At 41.6% G+C, this 20,858-nt stretch overlaps 1 long non-coding RNA gene across 1 annotated transcript; it reads right to left on the bottom strand.

The window, feature by feature from the left end:
• Positions 1 to 8,001: 8,001 nt before the first annotated feature.
• Positions 8,002 to 8,813, bottom strand: LOC123002431 (uncharacterized). The gene is made up of 3 exons (XR_006412095.2): positions 8,529 to 8,813; positions 8,281 to 8,464; positions 8,002 to 8,226 (listed from the first exon to the last, which is right to left on the bottom strand). It is a non-coding gene; the product is annotated as an uncharacterized lncRNA (long non-coding RNA).
• Positions 8,814 to 20,858: the final 12,045 nt, after the last annotated feature.

The raw sequence follows: 20,858 nt of genomic DNA, 5'->3' as shown, positions 1-20,858 counted from the left end.
TTTGTTTACGTTTTATATGTAGTGATGACCGATAGTTTAGTGATGTGAGACTGCGTAGTCGTCGATATTTATGTTGCGAGCTGTGGCATTAGGGGGACTCCGCCTAGAGAGAAACTGAGCTAGCGGCACTGCCAAAGGGAAAAATAGCAGTTCGTAACATAGTGGCGCCCAATTAAACAATAAAATTGTCGAGGCGGCGACGTCTCGCCCATTAATGGCCCTGACTCCCCTCGTCATCCCTAACGGTGGCTTGCAAATTGGTTCCAATTGCATCGGAAGTGATGACGGGGAAGTCAAACGGCGTACCAAAAAAGGCACAGAATAGGAGGCTTGGTCAGCAAATTTTTGCCGACAAATTGCTCCTGGTCACAGGTTTTCCAGCAAACCAGTGATGGCATCCCGGCGGAAGCCAGGTTTTGCATCACGGGGTACGTCGTGTGATAGCGAGTACACTGAAAGAAATCTGTGATAAATTCTGTGATATATTAGGTTAGAAAGCTTGTTTTTTGTTATTTATTTATTTATTTAAACTTTTGTTTTGTTTAGAATGTATTAAATTCCTGGGTTTTTTCTCCCCATCCTGAATTTTATGTCGGTTTTAAACTTAAATGGTAATCGTGACCCGTAGCAGCCCTACGCGCTGCACGGTTACCGCGATTACCGCATCCGAAGGCCTCCAGAGCTGCCACCCAGGCAGCGACCTCGGCCACTGGTGAACGAGTCTCCGGGAGTCGAGAGCAGCCAGAGCCAGGAACCGGAGTACCCTCCACCCGGCAGGAACGATCGCCACGCTCGGCAGTGGCGTGTCGAGGATCACAGGGCTGCAGATTTCCGGGACGAGCCGCGGCTTTACGCCAACTCAGGAGCTGGCAACGGGAACAGATGGATCCGAGTGGACCGCTGGAATGTCTCCTTCGACGGCGAGGACGACCGCAATTCCGTCGACGATTTCGTGTTCCGTCTGGAGTTCCTGCAGCGGCAGCATCAGTGTCCGTGGAATGAAGTTCTGCGAAACTTCCTTGCCCTCCTATCGGGCAGATCCAGGGAGTGGTATTGGGTCCATGTACGCCAAGCCAGGGTGGACACTTGGAATCAGCTGCGCAGGGCTCTGATGGATCGGTTCCGTGGTCATCAGACGGAACACGAAAGGATGCACGAGCTACTACAGCGTGAGCAGCAGCCAGGAGAAGGCGTGGATGACTACATTCACGCAATGCAGCAACTCGCCTCCTGCCTGAAAAAACCAATGCCAGAGCGGCAATTGGTGAAGGTGGTGAAAAAGGGCTTGAGGGATGGGATAGCCAGGTTTGTCTACGCGATGGATGTACTCACAGTGGATGAACTTCGGGAGAAGTGCGTCGAAGTGGAGAAGACCTTTGGTCGTCGAGGACGCGCTGCGTACGGGCAGCTGAACAAGTTGCGGGTCAGCGAAGCGCGCATCCCGGACGAAGTCGACGAGCAGGAGATCCTCGAAGTGGACGAGCTCCGTGGACGGCCTACAAACCCTTTTAAGCCAGGCTGCTGGCTTATCCGAAGAAAAATTTTTGTTCCATTTCATCATTTCCAAGATATATATATATTTTTATGCGAATTTAGAAAAACCCTAAGCTGAAAGTTTGCACAACTCAATTACTCACGGATATTATGCACATATATAAATATCATAATTTTACCACCGTCCCATCATATAGCTGCCATACAAATCGATGGATTTTCTTATTGTTAAGAAGGTAGGCTTTAATATATAATATTAATATTAATATATAATATTATTAAACAATTTGTAATATTTAATTTGGCTTCAGCTTAGCGGGCAAACTAAAACTATTATTAAATAATAAAATAAATAATACAAAATACAAATAAATAAAAATAATAATACTAATTTCGCTGCAGTTTAGCTTTGTTAAATTGGTCGTAATTTGAGACTAGTGGCAATGGATGCCAGCAGCAGACGCAGGTTCACCCACTCTACCTCGGAGTGCTATTTTGAAATGCAAGGCCAATGCTCTCCTCCAGGATTTGAAGAGGATACAAGGAGCCCTTCACCCAATTTCAAGCGCGGAGGACGCCATGCTCCACGTGCATCATGGCCAGTTAGCCTCAGTGTACGATGACTTCAAGGCCATCCACGGGAATCTTGAAGAATTAGACATTTCGGAGATCGGCAGCGACTTGCGATGGACCGTGGCGGAGCTCGTCGCAACGATGCACGCTGAAATAGAGCACGAAACCTTGCGACGCTCTGCTCAAATGGCTGCCCACTCAACTCTCGCCAACTGGATCTCCTCTACGCCAGACCCAGGGCTCAGTCGCAGTTTTCAAGCTCTGCCGCCTATTCCGCTCCCTACCTTCAGTGGTCTGAGTTCCAATCTATCTTCTCAACTATGGTAGGCGGAAATCCACATATAAGCAAGGTGGAAAAGCTGCAGAGGCTACGATCCTGTCTTCGCGACTCAGCGTTAGACGCAGTTCGGTCCTTGGAAACTTGCATTGGGTCTTTTGCAGCGACATAATTCCGCGGCTGGCGAAATTATGTCGTTTTTTCTGCGGCGGACTTATGACATTCTCAAACGTCATAAAATCGCGCGAAATGATGTCGTTTAAAAACGGCGGAATTATGTCGGCGGAATTAAGTCGTCACCCCGCCATGGAAAGGAACATTCTGTAAGCAATGGCGATATTTGGAAAAACTTCGACAAGATCTTTACATCTGAAAATGTTTAAAGTTTCATTAGGTGTGGGTGTGTTTAACTCCAAATCACACTCCAGATATGCTTTAAAATGAATCAATTCCTCAACTAAACAACTTACCTAATCTTCATTGAATGCATCTTGCAAATCTTTAGCTTTTTCACGGATTTCCGCACTATTCATGTTTCTCCAATCAATCAAAACCGAGAACTTTTCGCTAACTTCTTTATATTTTTGGCACCTTTCACGTAACTTAAATAATAAATTGTCAAAAATTACATTGTACGTGTTGACTCTGAAGTCATCTTTTCCGAGCAATGTTACCTCCCCTTATTTTGTTTTATCGTCATAAATTTTCCGACGTTTTACCCTGCCTTGAAGTGTTTTATATTCTTGGTTAACTGACAACCCAAATGATTTTTTTTTTTCGAAATAATCAAAATCATCACGTGCATCACTCGGAACTTTTAAAAGACTTTGGATACAATTGAACTACTTCATTCAGGTTGGTAAGAGTGGATTGTAATTTTTTGCTCACAGCATTGAATTTTGAAAAAAACTCCACAAAGATTGCATGAAAGCTGTTTCAAGTAAGTTGAAACGAATCCTAATACCTTTAGCTTACCTTCGTGTAGCAGCTTTTTGTGAAAGATCGTTTTCTATGTAATACAAAGCTTGACGTATTTCCGTATAATACTGATCGAGAGTGCGAACGGCATCGTTCCGAGCTGACCAACGTGTTAATGAAAGAGATTTTACAGTAATTTTCTCTGATTTTTGAAGTGAAACTTCTTTAGGCGCGTTATGCATTTTCGGGGACGGAGTAAAACCAATTCATGACCGTCACGAAAATTTTCTTCTTCTCTATAACCGCTGACGAACGTTCTCTTTGTACTCTGAGCACGCTCAGAGCGAAGAGAGGAAAGAAGAGATATATGTGCATTCTGCCGTGGACTTTGGACTAGGAGGTCAAATGCCACATCTCAGCAACCGGGCGGCACACAGGCGTGCCGCATGCACCATTGGAATCAGCGGGACGACAACTACAAGAAAAACAACAACTGCCTGCCGTGTGCGAAGGGCAAGGGAGTTAAACAGGAACCCTGGACTTTGGACCTGCATTGGAGAGTTGCCGCGGGCAGAGCGCAGAAGGAAATAACGGAACTGCGCCGGACTTTGGACTCTGCAGTGGACGTTGGACAAGGGCTACATCTCCGCAACGGAGCAACACACAGGAGTGCGACATGCACCATCAGAATCAGCGGAATGGCAGCAACACGCAGAACTAAAAGCGAAGGCCATGCGTGCAGGACAAGTGGGTCAAACAGGGACCACGGACTTTGGACCCGGAGTGGAGAGATGCCGCGGACAGAGTGCAAAGAGGAAACGAAGGTACCCGGAGGCCCTATATAAAGCCGCCGGGCGCTGACAGCAGGATCAGTCGATCACGATCAGTCAATCTATCAAGATCAGTCCAAATAACAAAGTGAGGAAGTCAGCAAGTACAGTGAACTACAAGTAAACAACAACAAGTCGAATCGCCGGAAGCAGCGCCGTGGGAGCCTACAAGGAGCAAGATCGCTACGTCGAGACGTTCGGGATTGAATCACCGGGAATCTCCGAATTGAGACACAGGTAGCTGAGGTCCAAAAGGCATCACACGGCTAGGTCAAGGCGATCCGTTCTCAATTCTGTCTCAACTAAATCCTCGCATCTCGCCTGGAGAGGCGACCAGAGTTTGAGCGGTGTAAGCCTGCGACAAGAAACGTGAAACTCGGGGAGAAACCTATCTAGACCCAGTGTGCCTTGCCTAAGCAGGTCCTGGCGCGATCAGCCAGAAGGGAGATCGGTCAATCGTTTATGGTCTCAAGTGGAGAACTCCAGAAGAGCCCTACGGTTTGAGTCGTGTAATCCCGGAGCGGCGTGTGTCTGAACCCCGAGTGAAACGACCCAGAAGGGAGATCGGTCGAGCGTTTGTGGCCTCAAGTGGAGAACTCCATAAGAGCCCTACGGTTGAGTCGTGTAGTCCCGGATCGGCGTACGACCATGATCCCGAGTACCAGAAGCCACGCTACGTCCAACCGCGCAGCCAGCATATCCAGGAGCAGAGCGAAGGACGTCGTCAGCGGCGAGCCACCCAACGCATCGCGACAGATCGCACTACGAGGAAACGTCACGGGCGATAAGCCAAAGGGTGAAGCTAGGGCGGAACGTTCGTTTGCACTAGGCATAGAACCGGAGTGAAGCGCTCGCTCACCCTAACTTGAGAACGGTGATGCTTCCCTAAACCCGCGCATCTGATCTCCTGGCGAGTCAGAGGCGCTACGAGTAGTGATCGAGTCTACGCAGCCGAGACGAGCAGCGCCGAGCATCTTCAGGGAGCTTCAGCGTCTTCAGAGAGCTTCAGCCTCTTTAGGGAGCTTCAGCGTCTTCAGGGAGCTTTAGCGTCTTCAGGGAGCTTCAGCGTCTTCAGGGAGCTTCAGCGTCTTTAGGGAGCTTCAGCATCTTCAGGGAGCTTCGAGTTGAAAGCGTCGAGGGAGCTACAAGGAACTACAGAACCAGAGCGCCCCGTCAACGAGGAGAGCTCCGAGTCATCAAGGCGACCAGGTCGACGTCCGTGAATTCTGTGTTTTCTTTCTGATCTACTGGGCGGTCACTTTTATATAAATTTGGTGGGACTATTTGGCTAGCCGCACGAATCTCGTAGCGAGCAGACATAAATAATCAATTCGTTACAACATAAGGACCCTTATTCTTTGGAATAAGTTTTCTTGCTACACCAGCCGTACATCAACGTTTTTAACCATCACATAACACCCTTCTCTAAACTCGGTTGCGTTTTTATACGCTAGCAGAAGGTATTATGATTGCAGTCAGAAGTTTGCAACGCAGTGAAGAACACGTTTCCGACCCCATAAAGTATATATATTCTTGATCAGCATCACTAGACGAGTCGATCTAGCCATGTCCGTCTGTCAGTTTTTGAGCTATCGGGATGAAACTTAAAGAATTCTTTCTACCGGAAGGAAGGATTAGAAAAGAAAACGTAAAAACAAATTCTAGCTTCGGTGTTTTTTTAAATATTACCTTCTACTTTTAAGGATGTTATTTTTTAAATATTTCTAAATTTCGAATTAAATATTTAAAAAATCGGACGACTATATCATATAGCTGCCATAGGAAAATTAATTAAAAAAATTTAAATTAATGGAAAAGTAATAGGAAATAAATTCTAGCTTCTTTGGTTTTTATTGTATTCTCTTCTATTCTAGGATATGACTCTTTTTAAGTATTTCCGAATTTCAATTTTAATTTGATCAAAATCGGACGACTATATCATATAGCTGCCATAGGAAAGATCGAAAAATTAAGGAGAACAAATTATAGCTCCGTTGATTTTTATTGTATTTTCTTCTACTCTAGGATATGATTTTTATATAATATTTCGGAATTTCGAACAAAAATCGGATGACTATATTATATAGCTGCCATAACGAAGGATAGAAAAATTAATGTAAAAGTTAATGGGAATGATCTGTAAGGGTATATAAGCTTCGGCTGGCCGAAGCTTCCTTTCTTTTTTTTTTTTTCATTTTTGGGGCTAAAAACTGCAGTTCGCAGTTGCCATAATAGGATATGGCTCCCCATACCAGATGATGCTCTATAAGCGATGATGTTTTAAATTTTTGGTAAAGCAAAGCGATGACCATGAGGCGGATGTTATTCAGGACTAGCAGCAGCGCACGCTATATATTGCCACCTAGTGCTCGTCGCTGGGTGTGGAAATTAGCCACTGCTGTCCTGCCCTTTTCGTACCATCATCTCTCCTATAAACTTAGCGTGCTTGCGACACCAAAAGTCCGATTTAGACACAAAGAAAACCTAGACACGCACTTCACAACCGGACAGAGAAACGACAGTCAAACAAAAGTATTGCACATTGATTCAGGTACCTTTTCAGCCACTGCTGTTGTTGTGGCTGCATAGCCCACCCTGCCTGTGATCATCTTTTTCAAAGAAATACTTATTATGTGATGACCCCTTTTGCAAATGTCTTAAAAGCCTAGGACAGCACTGAGTTTAACATACAAAAAATCTAGTTACTAAACATTATAATATATATTCCTTAGGCTTAGTACTCAACCCAACAAAAAGTCGCCCAAAACAAAAAACTTCATATGAAAAACAACGTCAAAGAATTTTGTTTCATATGAAGTTTTTGTTTTGGACGACTTTTTGTTGGGTTGAGTACTAGCCCTTAACATATAAAAAATACACGAAACATAAAGATACAAAACTACAACCTTGACACAAAACGAGGAAGTCGACAGCTTATTATTCTCTTTGCATTTTGCGATTGCGCCTAAGCGCTTTAAGCTGGACTCTCTCACGCTACCAATATTAGACAAAACAAGAGAGATCGCTAAAGTCGGGTTGGTGTCCCGACCAGTGGCTGATCCAGGATTTTTTTGTGGGGGGTGATATCAGAACAATTTTTTTGTTACATACTTTTTGAATACCAAAATTTCTTTCATTTATCACCCGAGTGGGGGGTAATACACCAATCGAAAGGTATTGCAAAAACTTAAAGGGTTGCATACCAAGACTTTAAGAAAATTAATTGGATTGGGAGAGAGAGCGGTGAAAGTAAAAAAGTTCAAATTTTTAAATTTGGAGCTGTTGGGGCCAGTGTTTAAAAAACTGCCTGAATTTTCATTTAGCCTGCTTTTGCTTTTGCTGCTGCTTCTGAAAAAGTCGGCAGTCGCAGTCGAAGCAAAAGCAAAATCCGAGAACTGCCGACTGTCGAAGCAACAGCAAGTCGTTGCTTTCTGATTTTCGACTGCTGCTGTGCTGCTGCTTTCAGTCGGTAGCAACAGTCGAAGCAGCAGCTAGGAAAACTGTCTGGAAGTTTCTATTGCTTTTGCTGCTGCTTCTGAAAAAGTCGGCAGTCGCAGTCGAAGCAAAAGCAAAATACGAAAACTGCCGACTGTCGAAGCAATATTGCTTCTGCTTCGTTCGGAACAATAAAACTTTTCGCCAATCTGATTTCACAGCCGTCTAAGGGCTTATTCAGGCTACCTCCACGATTTTTCGCAATTTGGTTTAACCAATTTTAAAAATGGCTTATCCAACGATTTTAGTTTTATTCCGATCGGCGGTCGAGCGCCTCACAGTAATTAAGGGTTGGCCACTTTTCAGACTAATTGTTGCCCCAAATTTGAGAGTCGTTTCCAGAACGTTATAAATATAATTTATTTAAGAGAATATTATTCTAAGTATAAAATCTTCAAGTCAGGTGAATCTAATTGCTCAATTCGCAGGTCAGCGAAACTCTAAGTTCCAAGTCCTCGTTGCCGGCAAGCTTCGCTTCTCGTCTCCGTTGACGTCGCTGCTAGTGTCGTCTTGTAGTTCTGCCACCAGTGCAGTTCTGCAATTTAGAGTAGTCGTCTCCAGTGTAAGCGGGTGTTGTTGTCAAGAACGGCAGCGGGTCTTCGTGGCTCATCGTGGTGTCGATGAGGGTAGGGGGAATAGCTGTGGTGTAAACTTATATAAATAAAAATTTCACATTAGGTACTAATTAATTACAAAACTATTAATTGGCGTCGTCGTCCTCTACTTCTTGGAAAAGTGGCAGCGTGTCTATAGCTGAGTCCAAAAAGCTTGGATTCAGTTTTACCAAGAGTATATTTTCCAAGACATCTTGGTTAAGCCGACTTCTGTAATCCGTTAGAACCAGTCTTAGGGCGGAGAAGGCTCTTTCAATCGAGACCTGTTATAAAACAAATGAATATATATAGCTATAATCTTAAATGTGTTTAAGCATTTGCATTTACCTGAGTTGGGGGTACGCCAAAGCAAACATTGCTAATTGCGTATAACTCCTGCTCAGTGCACTGTTTCCCCTTCCAAAACGCGAGGACATCCACATCAATCCTTTTGAAAGGTAGTTGTAAGTTCTCAATTTTGGAATATACGTCCAATACACTGCTAAACTGAGTTTCTACACCTTCCTCGAGGTACGCGTTTAAAAGCTCATCTTCCTCGTCCAAAAATTCGCTTTCCAAATTGCTTGAACTCGATGCAGGTGTTGAGCAGAGATTTCCTGTTGGATTCAAATCGTATAGTCTGTCCCAAATAGATTTTAAGTGACTGATTGCATCACTCCGTTGCTGCACTGTTAAAGTATGCTGGAAACGCGGATCCAAAAACAGGCACGAGACTATAAATTTGTTGCTAAACAAGGCTTTGGTTCGCTTTTCTATTGAATTTAGAATTTGGGTTCCGATTGCTTTTGAAAGCTCATGATTCGTTTCGCTTACAATTTTCTCCGTGCCAATTTTAAGCTTCAGCCATTGGGCGTAAAAATTTCCGTAGTGCAGCTGTTCTTCTTGAAATTTTTTAATTGTTTTTTGCAACGGAGTGAAGACTGCGCAATATACTTCTATAAATTCCCAAAAAGAACCATCAACTTCAAAATTTTTCTCCTCCGATTGGTTTTTGAGGGACTCGATTTTGCTTACAACATCTTTTGCGTCCATTAAGTCGCTCAACATTGTGAATGTTGATCCCCATCTGGTTGGACAATCTAGGCGCGGAATTTTTAACTTTTTTAAATCGAAAATTTCCCGATAGCCATTGGACGACTTTCTTATAAATTTTGTCATGTTTCGACAATGGAGCAGATATTTTATCAAGTTCGATGCCTTTATAACGTCCAGAGCAACCAACTGTGCTGTATGTGCAGCACAACGACAGACTTGTATGTTGCCTACATATACGCTAGGAATCTTTTCCACTGATTCTATTTGCTCCAAGTAAAACGCATTTGTGGAGGTTTCGTCGTCTTCATCCATATCTTGCTCCGAAACAAACGACAATAAGTTTGTTGTTTTCAACATGTTAGCACCATTGTCAGACGTGATTGAAACGATTTGGTTCAGGTTAATACTGTACTGGTTTAGGACAGTGATCACTTCAGCCGCAAGATTTTTGGCTGTGCTGGCTCCAACTCCTCTTAAGTCTACCATTCCAAGCACAACTGATTTAACTTGATCGGCGCTTACATATTGTGCACTTAAGCCAAAAATGTTTCGAGACATCCTAGTAGCACTGTCCATTTTCAAAGAAAGTAACTTATATTTTACTTCTTTTGTTATGTGAGCTTTGATGTTATCGGCTACTGTTTTTAATGTTTTTTTACAGTTTGACGCATTTAGTGTAATTTTTTTCCCATCAGCAGCTTTTAGACCTTCACAAATTGGATCTACTATATTCCTCATATTTTTCGAATTCAATACGTTAAAAGGAATGCTGTCTTCTGTTACCAACCCGATGTATGACCTTAACAGCTCTTTCTTGTTGACCTCAATTTTTATTTTGCGTTTCCTTATGGTTTTCAGCGTTGAATTCGACGATGACGCGACACTCTCGGCACTTGACACGTTAAAGGTAATTTGGTGTTTTTTAAGTAAATGGGATTTTAAATTAGAAAGTCTGTTATTTTTCATCGAAATTTTGCAAATATTGCATATAGCTTGGCCTTGCTCAATGTTGTTTTCAAAATGTTTCCACACATCACTTTGAGCCATAGCTAAATACGTCCTGCTCCTTCCAAAAACTTTTTAGAAATGAAATTAGCAAAAATAAAAGCGTGTAGCTTTGCAGTTACTACATGACGACTCCCTAAAATGTTTCTTTGCTGCTGCTTTGAAGAAGAAGCAAGCTACAGCAAAACATTTGAAAATATGACTTGCATATTGCTTCGACAGTCGGCAGTTTTCGTATTTTGCTTTTGCTTCGACTGCGACTGCCGACTTTTTCAGAAGCAGCAGCAAAAGCAATAGAAACTTCCAGACAGTTTTCCTAGCTGCTGCTTCGACTGTTGCTACCGACTGAAAGCAGCAGCACAGCAGCAGTCGAAAATCAGAAAGCAACGACTTGCTGTTGCTTCGACAGTCGGCAGTTCTCGGATTTTGCTTTTGCTTCGACTGCGACTGCCGACTTTTTCAGAAGCAGCAGCAAAAGCAACAGCTCGTATTAAAAAGTTACAGGCAGTCGAAGCAAGAAAAATGAAAAATTATGTGACTTTTGCTACTTCGACTGCAGCATTTTAAACACTGGTTGGGGCCGGTTGCCCCCTCGCAATGTTTTAGTTGTGTTGCTGTTGAAAATACCCGTTCAAAAGTTATAGCCAAAATAAAATTTTTTTCTTCTTCCCAAAATGAAAATTTAATTCTGTTTGTCAGTTTGTCCGCTTGTCAGTTTGTCCGCTTGTCAGTTTGTCCAAAATATGTTTTTTAAGTTCTGAAAATTTGATATGACGTTCATCACATCGATATAAAAAACTTTTGTTCTACCACTTTTGGAAAAACCCGCTAGTTTAGCGGGAAAACAGCTATAAATAGCTAAAATTCGGAAAGCCGTAACATCTATACTACTAAAGCTACAGACTTGTGCTGCATCTCGTTTGAAAGGTATTTTTAAATGCTATAAACGCCCTCTATCTGCAGTTTGTGTAAATGTAATAGTTAAAAAGATATGAACAAAGGAATTTTTTTTTAAACTTTCTTTTTAGCTTTTTTTAAATTTTCTCAAAAACGGCTCTAACGATTTTTTTTACAACTTTAAACTGTATAGCCCTCGAGATTCCTTAAAATCCTTTCTAATATTTTCTCATTCGGCACGCTGCAATAGAAAATGCCTGGGAAGTGAAAAAGGCTGGAATAGTTTGCTAGGGCGGGCCGAATGAGAAAATATTAGAAAGTCTATTTAATGACGAGTGTAATAATTTTTCGTCACAAATGTTGATATCAGAACTTTTGTATGTTGAAGGTGCGATCGTCACTAGTTTTTTACCTCGTTAAGAGGTGCTTTTATTTGATTCCCTTGACGACGAGTTCGAAGAACTGCAAATTGATTTCTCTATTAATTTGCTGCCTTACCAACTTTCTGGTCTATCTTACCCGAATGCTTTGCCCTCTCAGCGGACTGGTTGCTACTGAGCACAAGATCCGTTGATATTATTATAAAAAGATCACTACAAAACAAAGAAAACTATAAATTTGACTGATTTTTAACCGGGCGGACAGTTTTCCGCTTACCGCACTTTGCACTGCCACTATGAATCACTTTTGTGAGTCTTGGGAATGCGAAGATAGGCGCTCAGATGGCTATGTTGCTAAGCGTCGGTTGACAAAGTTCAAATTTTAGTTTTATCCTATGCGGCGACATGTAAACAAAAATGAGTGGTGATGACAGCCGGGTCAAAAAATAGCTAAATCAGATATTAAAAAGCTAGAAAATTATAAAAATGAATTTAACTTTTAAAAATGTCTTAAAAAATATAAAATTGCTTGCGGTATAACTATGAGTATTTTTAATAAGTAATATCCATTTGAATAATTCATTCTTATAAAATAACCATACTTTCAAAAAAAAGCATGTTTATTTTAATAAGTACTGCAGTATCAAAAATCGAAAAAAAGACTACGATTAAAAAAAGAGGATTGTGCTTGTGATTGTGTGTGACAATGAATAAAATTAAGGAATACAATTGCTTATATGGAGCGAAGGAAAACGGTATGATTTTGTTTTCGAAGCTATTTTGAAAGGTCCATTATTATTTTCTTGACATACATAGATGCTACATGAAGTTTGACACGCCAATGATGTGGAGAAAACCATCTTGTCATGTAACAGATTGCTTCTTTGCGCTTAGTGACACTTCCGAAAATTTATTCCGCTAATGTCCCATATCCAGTAAGTCCCGACAAAATAGATAATTACACTTCTTCGGATAGCTGTTCTATGTCCGATGACTCCAGTCCCAGTGTGGAAGAAGTTATCCTACTTTCTCAAGAAAAATTAAATGATTGGATTCAAGATTTAGAGCTGACAAAGGAGAAGTCAGAGTTGCTAACATCTCGAATGAAGCAGCACGGATTTTTGAAATCAGGAGTGAAAACCAGGAGTGTCTTTATAGAAAGGCTTTCGCCAAAGAAGATCAGATTAGCTACTGCAATAACATAACTGCAATGTTTCATTAGCTACAAGAAGTTCACAATCCGAATGAGTGGAGACTCATAAACAATAATGGACCTCGCGTATTTCCATTTTGCGTTCTTTCCGATGCCTACGCATTTACTAAGGCAAAAGAAACAATCTGTTACATGACAAGATGGTTTTCTCCCCATCATTGGCGTGTCAAGCTTCTATGTCAAGAAAACAATAATGGACCTTTCAAAAAAGCATCGAAAAACATACCGTTTGCCTTCGCTCCATTTAAGTAATGTCAAGCGGCAATATTCGCAAATTCTCCTCGGTGTCCAAGCCTCTTTAAGATTTGGTTTAATGCGAAAGTGGAGGAAATATCGATCTTTTACCTCACTGTCAAAGGGTTGAAATGTATTGCTCATAATAAATTTACCACACACATTGCAAAAAGTGTCTGGACCATTTAAGCAGTTGTATTCCTTTATTTTATTCATTATCACTAGACATCGGATTTTAGGTGAAATCGTTTTTTTTTAAATACGATTTAAAGCCACATTTGATTGGTTACAAATTTTATTTATTAAGATATAATTAGATTTATTATTGATATTATTGTTTAAGAACGAGACTTTTTTTTTTGTTGTGTGTGTTTAACGATAGTGTTTGCACGTATATATATATGTTTCTAATTTCTTCAAAAAGCCCAGGATCCAGCGCGTCGAGATCTCATCGCCCAGGACCAGTAAAGGGGTAAGTTTGTCGGAACACGGTTCCTTTATCAACCATATATATATATATATTCGTGCCTTTGTTTGACTATCTGAAAGTAAAAATTCTACTTTAGGCCTCCTCAAGGCATTACAATAGTTTACATCAATCAGTATACCCTTTTGGTTGTAATTTATATAATATAATAAAACATTGACTTTTCAGCGGCGAGTATCAGCCTTGTGTTTGTATGAACAAAAACAAGAGCCTCAGAGCGACGTTTGTAGTCGTGAATAGTCAGCAATTTGCTGACGTGTGCACCTTGTACGGGTAGTAAATTCGATACTCTCCGCTAACAAACTTTGTTGGTCAATTAGAATTAAATTCCTATGTAATCTTAATAATAATATTACTCATAAATGGCACTAGCCAATATTTCATTCAATAAAATTATAATGTGAAAACGTACTTAAAATCATGAAGTGCTAAGTTTTCAAAAAGGGGGTGCTGACGCGATAAGTGGAGTAGGTGAAGAATAATGACATAACTTTTGACGAACAACCTTGACAATAGGGGATCGTATTGCGCGGCCCGCGACGATCCATTTGGCACACGAATGTGTGAAGGGGAGGGATTGTGGCCGAAACATTGCCCGATCGTGTTACGATCAAGCGACAGCTGAGCTTGTGGGGCAACTAGGGGCACTAATATGCCCACGTAACAGAATTGGCGCCCAACGTAGATTATTTCATATTCCTTAAGGACAAGGATTTTAAGTAGATAAGCACGTGCTTATTAATTTGCTTTTATTTCTAAACGATTGAATTCAAAAGTCCCCAACTTCTGCGACAGTCAGAATTGAGCGGCCACTCAAACAGAACTTTATCTCAGAATAGAGGTATGACTTTAGGAAATTTCATTATATTTTTAGAATCATAGATATCCTTTGTTTCTTTCATAAGAAAAATTACTAAAATTTCCATCGAGAGATATGAGGTTTCCTTTTATAATATTATATAACTATGTGCCGACGGACCCTATACTTTTTTTGAAATTAACGTAAATACAATTTAGATGTGCTTTCTGGCCGACGCTACACGACGTACTAGGCAAAGCCCGGTCGTTTGATAGGCTCGAGTCCAGAAAGAGCAGGAGCGCAGACGTTACGGTAACGCATTTAGCCATTGCGGTGCGGATCTATTGTGCGATTGTCGATCCAGGACAGAAAAGGTGGGTGGGGGAACTGACAGGAAACGTAAAGCCGACGCTACACGACGTACTAGGCCAAGAGTTTGGTCGTTTGATAGGCTCGAGTCTTTACGGCATCCTTTGACATATTTGGGCGGGGGACGTATTTTAGTTTCTCTGGCCGACGCTACACGACGTACTGGGCTAGATGGTCCGGTCGTTTGATAGGCTCGAGTCCAGAGAAATAGGAAAACTGCTGTGGATCCCGAGAATGATCGGTCAGATAGCAGCAGGTTGTGGAGCCCGAGAATGATCGGTCAAATAACCTGATTTCCGACGACTGGCGGGAGGGGGATTTCGGACAGACTTTTCTTCTAGGCACAGCTAGTTCCCATTGTGAACGTTAAAGCTGACTAGAAGGGGAGAAGAGCTGTTAGTTCAGTGGAACCCAGTTGTGTAGAAGCTGCTAATACCTCTAGTTAGGGATATTTGTTTTTTGTTTGTGGGGCTTAAATATCGGACGGATTCTTCACCAAAGAGATACTTAGTAATCGCAAAACAGCACCCCTCATTATCTTTGATTTTTATTCGCAACCCTTAGTCAGCCGTACTAGGCTGATAGCGCGTGTGAACAGTTAGTTGAACATAGACAAGTGTAAAGTGTGAAAGACACAAGTGAACTCACAAGTGAAACAAGAATAACGAATCTTTGGCCCAAATGAAAGGGACAAAGAAGAAAATGCTTTTCCAATCGACAACGGGAAGAATTACCCGTTCAACAACAAGAGGAGCAAATCTAGCACCCAGGAGTGCAAGTGCCGGCGCCACGCCGCGAAGAAACAGTTCTCTCGACAGAGACAACATAAGTATGGCCCGCGAGCGGGAAGAGCAAGAAGAAAGTAGATCCATTGAAGACAACATGGATCAACTGAACGATACCGAAGGAGCGGTAGGGGGAGAAAATTAGCCCCTGGGTCAGCCAAAGGGACGCTCGAGTATGCTCCCGCAATATGAGCTCAACCCGACGAGCAGTTTAGAAGCTGCCGAGAGAAGAGAGCAGATAATGCGATCCGTGATTAAACAGAACAATGAAACACAGGCCGCCATGCAAGCGCAGATAGAAGCATTAAAGGCGCAAGTAGTGGAACTGCGTTCCTCTCAATCCATGAGGGTGGAGCAGCCGGTATTACCACCACCGAATCAGTTTCCGGCACACCCATCTGACAGCTTTTTGTGTTTCCAAGAGACGCCGCCTCTCGAACCGATATCGCAGGCCACTCTCAACAGCCAGAGACATCGGCTTCGAGATCACCGGCGCCCCGACAACTCCCAACACCACCAATCCCGAAATTCCGGCCCGGACACAAGTTACCCACGACATCCCGAATACGACCAGAGCCCCGGATACCAGGCATCAAAAGGCGTTCGGCTAGACAAATTGAATTTGAAGTTTGACGGAAACAGCCGCGGTATGACCGTTGAAAGTTTCTTGTTCCGCGTTGAACGGCTACAAGTGCTTTATCGCATAGAGCCGAGCCAAGTTTTCCGCGAATTCCATAGCCTACTGGTAGGAGCCGCCAGCAAATGGTATTGGCAATTGATGGAGGATCGAGCGGACGATTTAGACTTTGACTACTACTCGCTAACAACGGAAATGAAACGCGCTTTTTCTTCATCCGGGAGTGACCTCATGAAGATCAAGGAGTTGATGGAACGGCGACAAGGACCAAACGAATCTTTTAGCGACTATGTATCCGATATGCATAATTTGCATTTCCGATTGCAGAACAAGCTAGAAGAGGACAAATTCGTTGAGCTCATCAAGGATAATCTAAATGCCCAGATGGGAAGCTTGTTGCTGACATCCCCAATTAGGTCTCTAGCGGATCTGAAGAAGGAAGGACTTAGAGTGGACCGCTGGTTACGGAGTAACGGCAGGGCCGCGCGAAGCAGGCCGGTTAGTGAGCTCGAGGATTCTCAAACGCCGCAGGATTTTCCAGACGCGGTGACTGTGGAAGAATTTAACCGGAAGCGAAGAGACAACCGATCGGGACTAGGAAACGGACAGGGATGCCAAGGACCACTCCACGAATTGGTCTGCTATAAATGCGGCAGATCTGCGGATTTTTATAGAACGCATCCAAAAGAAGATTCCTGCCTTACTAGATTCCATGACGCCACTTGTAGAGTGTGTGAGAAGGTAGGAGACACCAGTCCCGCGGCTTTTCCGCGGAGTCCGTCAGGCCAGACCGGGACAGCCGGGCGGACCAAAGCAGTCACATTCCCGTAGAGACAACCACGCCCAGACAAATCTCTCCCCACAAGAGCCTAGAACAACGAAAGAGGGAGTATAATCTGGCGAGACAGCGTATCTTCCACGGCTCAGAAGATACGAACAACACCACCCGGGACATACGAAAGATGCACAAGCTATATGACACCAGAGCAGAATATCGCAAGCTTAAGCAAAAAGTAGTAGACACGGTAGTAAGCATACAAAACGATAACCGTTTCTTTGCCAAGACTAAAGTCGACGGAGAAGAAATACTAGCGTTACTGGATACAGGCGCTAGTGCAAATTGCATTGGCAGAGGAGCGGAAGCCTTCTTAAGGAACCGGACGCGGCCCATAAGAAAGCTTAGCGAAGAATGTGTGCGCACAGCTAGTGGCGGCGAAACTCGAGTAGTAGGAGCAATAACCTTACCCGTGGAATGGGAAGGCGAGACTAAGGATCTGGAATTTTTGATAGTACCAGGTCTGACACAACGTTTTTATTTCGGAATTAACTTCTGGGATACGTTTGGCCTAACATTCCTTGGTAAGGGCGGAAACGAGTTTGCAGCCATCGAAGCACCACCAGAGTACGACTTAATGACTTGGATATGAACGACCCTCCTAAGCCCGAAACCGCTTACATGCCTCATCAGCTATCTCCAGAACAACACAGTAAGCTGAGGCGAGTAATTGAGACATACCCATCATGTTTGGATAAAGGTTTAGGAAAGACCAGCTTGGAGCAGCATGTAATAGAAGTAACCGACGAGGACCTGCCGATCAAGCAGCGGCATTATCCGATTTCCCCAGCCAAGCAAAAGCTGGTGTATGCCGAGCTAGATCGCATGCTTGGTCTAGGTGTGATCGAAGAAAGCAACAGCAGCTGGAGTTCACCAGTGACTCTAGTCCAAAAAGGCCAGAAAAATCGCCTTTGCCTCGACGCACGCAAAGTCAATTCCCGGACCATCAAAGATGCATACCCGTTGCCACACATCGAGGGTCTCTTAAGTCGTTTACAGGAAACATACTATATTTCCGCAATCGATTTAAAAGACGCTTTTTGGCAAATACACTTGGAAACAAAAAGTAGAGAGAAGACCGCGTTTACAGTACCCGGCAGACCACTATATCAATTTACAGTCATGCCTTTCGGCCTGTGCAATGCAGCGCATTGTTTTCACATTAATTTTTCACCTTGATTAGAATTATATTAATAATAGGGAAGGCAGGTGGGCGGGGAAGCCGTGAATCAAATTGTTTAAACATTTGAATTTGTTTAAACAATATGAGCACGTGTAATAAAGAGCAAGAGAATCAATTGGTTTGAATATTTAATGTTCTTTAAATATTATCAATGCGATTTGAATATTAGTTCACAAAAATCGGTTACAAAATGTCTTAAATAAGTATGTTGTGGAAATGTAAATGAAATATTCTTTTAGCAAAAGGATATCAGTATTATCTTGGATTTGAATTTGAGCGAATCTCAATTCCTTAGTCAGCTGCAATGCACACACACAAACGTACACACGCATATACATATGTATCTAATGGCTGTGTGTGTAAAATGCGCATTTTTTGAATAGGGGAGAGTGGGGGAATTTCGTCAGCATTTTTTCAAAGCTATTTTTTGTCCATCTTGAGACACGTTATCATATTTTTATTTTTATTGTTGAATGCGGTTAGCACCAAGCTTTAAAATGTGACATTCCCCTATTTTATTAATTACCTTGGTGATTTATAAAAAATTAAAATGTAAAACCAATATACTGGGGCAATCTCGCCACACAGGGGGGTAAAATCACCACACCACCGGGGCAATTTCGTCACCTGAAAAATGTAGGGAGTTTAACGCCTGTAAATATGCTACACTGATCAAGCGTACCATTTTTGTTGACGTCCTATATTTGTTGCTGCTGCTGGTAGTCTGTTCGTTAGCCAGCTCGTCAAATATAAAAATATGTATTTAAAATAGGTGCGAATTTACCCTTTGCGTAGGGTGGTGAAATTTCCCCAGACAGTCCTTTTTTAGAAATAATTATTTTTCTTCCGAAATTAGGCGCGAAGTTAAAAATCACTGACGCAGAAATGCACATTATAGCACTGTGTATTATATAAAAAATCGTGTATCTTATTCCTTTTGAATTGTGGCATACAGAAAAAATTTCGTCGAGAACTAAATGCAGCTTTTGAACTGTTAAAACACATTTAATATTATAGCTTAATTATCTTGGCCTCCTGTGCAAAACAAATGCATTGGTTGTGTCTGGCCGTCTTGAAGGACTAAAACAAAAAAATTATATATTTTTACGACTTATGGATTCCGAGATATTGCAGGTGACGAAATTGCCCCTGTGACGAAATTCCCCCACTCTCCCCTACATTTATTTTGTGCGTGTGTGTGTACATAGCAGAGCAAATCATTGTTTGTTTTTGTTTTATACAAATCCAAAGTTTGTCGATAACTCAACATTTGAAAATTAATAAATATTTTGCTTATCGGGCTTTTGCATTTTAAAAAACAAATGCAACTTTAAGGAAAATTTCGACTGTAAAATTCAGCTTAATGGGATTTCTGTAAGGTCTTCGATATATTAAAATTTAACGTTTACTTAAGATTTGCGATATAATCGATTTTTTTTTGGCTGTGGTATTTTCATTTTCCCCTTGCGCGGTCACACTTAAATTGCGACAGCAGGACATACATATGCACATACATACATGCGCCAGCAGAACATACATACAAACATATGGGGACGCGTGACGTCACATTATGATAGCCAAATTTGAAAATATTGGGGACTTGGTTAAGGATGCTGAATCTCCAAGAAATTTAAATGCAGTTACTTGCGGGTATGCCATAAGATTATGAACATCACATTTTTAAACCATTTTAACAACATTTATAACAGAGAAATGGCAAAAGAAAGAATTAAAAAAAAAACAAATCGATTTTTGGGGCACTTTGGGGTCGTTTTTTGTTTAAATCTCTACGTCACACTCTGCGCTTAATTATTTCCGAATTAATTTGATTTTTTTTAGATTTTTAGGTCAATCCGTTCTGGGTGGAATTTGCTACTGACCGTTTTTTAGGGGTCTAATTTTATATTAATTTAGATGGACCCACCCCCATAACTTATATAAGAAAAACAAGGAAAACTTGTTTTCCTTTTTCCTTTCCAAATTTTGCGATTTTTTCTATAACAAATCGTTAGATGCATTTAATTCACACCTTTTATATATTTTGTCTCATTAAAAAAACTTTCACTAATTTTCGTAACCGATAAACAAGAATATAAACACTAAGTGGTGTAACGTCCATACAACTGAATGTCCGGAAAAATTTTTGGTGTGGATTCAGAAAGTGGATTTACAATCTTCCTACACACAAAAAAAACTTGGTAAAATCAACTGTAATAATTGTCAAACAGGCCCCAACCATAAAAATGTTCAATTCCATTCTATTTCAATTGTTACTCTTACGTATTTCGTAAACGTAAGGGTTACTATAAAAAATAGTTATGCAACTGTAAAAAAGGGTAGAATGTGCCCGAACCATAAATTGTAGTTAACTTTCAATTTTTATGCAAATATTTATAGTTATTTCACAGTAATTTATAAGTAATATTAAAAAGGTAGTTCAATTACCTTTTCCAAATAAAGGTGCGCGTTGCACTTGACTTCCAGCTAGTCTGAAAGTATATTAAGGACTAAAGACAGATAATAAGTCTTAATGACTCAGAATCTGACTTGGACTTGGTTTAAAAGAACAGAACAGAAGAAGACTAAAGAGATTGCACCCATCAGACAATTGGATACTTGGACACGCTCGTGGGAAACTCATTCCAAACTTAGACGCATAAGCTGCAACACTGCTTAATTTTTGTAATCAGTGTTTTTTTTTATTCACTACTTTTGTAAATTTATACCATGGGTGAAAATGAATTAAGTTTCACATAACACTCGCCAATAAACATTCTGTTATGCATATTGTCCAGCTA

This window comes from Drosophila takahashii, chromosome 2R (assembly GCF_030179915.1).
Source record: "Drosophila takahashii strain IR98-3 E-12201 chromosome 2R, DtakHiC1v2, whole genome shotgun sequence".
Classification (NCBI taxonomy): Eukaryota; Metazoa; Arthropoda; class Insecta; order Diptera; family Drosophilidae; genus Drosophila; species Drosophila takahashii.
Note: the sequence above shows the minus strand (reverse complement) of the source record. Positions and strands in the feature narration are given on the sequence as shown.